The following is a 1,773-nucleotide window of genomic DNA, read 5'->3' on the forward strand; positions in this document are numbered from 1 at the left end:
CTTTAAAAGTGTATATTATGCTATTTTAAGTATAATTTATATTGTTGGACTATTTCCGAGTAGGTTAATCTGTAACAATTCATCATAATGTTTCAGACTTTACACATTGGATTAAAGTTTCAATCTGCAAAATGAATAACTATAGCAGTCAAATGAATGTAGTGGAATCTGAAGCAGAAATATTAAATGTGGAGGAGTAGAAGTGCACAGTAGCATAAAATGTAAATGAGGAAATCCTCATCATGTATCGGCTTTTCACAGAGACCACCTGTAGACCATGAGAAATGACATCATAGTAGTGAATACAGAGATAAATCTGGAAGTGGAGCAGGATTTAATTCCAGTCTTTTCAGTCAGGAAGTTGTTATATGAAGGATTTATTTCTGATGACCTCAAATCAACGGAGAACATCTTAGCAGAAACTGAGTTTTCCTCTCCTTTGTGCATATGTATGTGTGTGGGTGGGTATAATGTGTGAGAGCGTTATAAGAGAGCGCGAGCACTCGCTCAGATTGATTGTTGTAGAGTAAGTAATCTGTGGGATGGGGATGGGTCGGGGGACTGATTGATCTCTGCTGTGATTGGAAGTGTAATCCCTCCCTTCCTCTCTCTGTCTCCCTGTGTCACCGCCCCCAGTCTGGATTATTCAGCAGAGAGGACACAGCACAAAGGCTCACAGGCTGTATGAAATGTCCTGATGTCTGTTTGGCGCAGGACGAAGTGATGGCAGCAACATGACACTAATGAAATTAATGACTCGCTGTGTAGAAAAATGTTTATGAAGCGGCACTGCAAAGATCCACGTGTTTAATCTGGAAGATGCAAAAACATGGTCTTGACAGGTGGGTGGATTTATTCACTGGCCTATTTTCATGTTTGTGGAGTGTCAGAAAAATAGCTCCTTATACCTTAAAAACTAAATTCAAATGATTCTTTGAGCATACGTGTTTTATACTCATACATTTACCTCATATTAAAGTCAGTTAAATGATAAGATATAAATATTTTATTTTATTTTTAAGCAGCAGACCTAACCTTGACTCTGCTTCTCTGCATTTTAGGGAGTGACGTCTCAGCAAGTGGATAAATCACATTAGAAACATTTTCACTTTGAATATAATGGAATAATTAATAACCACTGGAGGCTCCTGCTCTGGGAATATGGACAACTTTAATTACACAGACGAAGGCGGACAGTCATTCCAGTACTTGGTTAACAATGTGGAGCCTCTGTACAAGGAGTACAAGCCCCCACCCAGGGACCTCATCCAGCTGCCCAAATCTGTTCTCTACCTCCTGATGGCAGCCCTGGTTGTGGTGGCTGTTGCTTACGCTATCGTGGGTCACCTCATCAAAGACCTCATGCTGGATATAACAGGTACTCAAGTCTGTTAGAGGTACATGAACCCTCTCACATCAATACACTACTGTATGATATTGTTTGACACTACACTGCAGTATAAATGTACTCATGAAGCTTCCAACTTCTTATGCAGGCAAGCAAAGAAATCTGTTCCATTTGTTTCTAGAACTGTCCTGTGTTGTTGATTTATTCCAGTATTTATCATATGTGAGTAGTATTTCCACAGCTAGAGTCTGTCTTTGGAACAGGAAGAGCAAATGTGTGAGACATCTCTACTTACTAAATTTTCATTGGTGTATAAATCAGGGGTGTATACTGTAACATGATTTACTTAGACATTAAATATAAGGCTCTCTATTCAATACACATATTGAATAAAACAATCATTAATAGTTTGTTTGAGTAGCTGT

Source organism: Xiphias gladius, chromosome 15 (genome assembly GCF_016859285.1).
Source record: "Xiphias gladius isolate SHS-SW01 ecotype Sanya breed wild chromosome 15, ASM1685928v1, whole genome shotgun sequence".
Classification (NCBI taxonomy): domain Eukaryota; kingdom Metazoa; phylum Chordata; class Actinopteri; order Istiophoriformes; family Xiphiidae; genus Xiphias; species Xiphias gladius.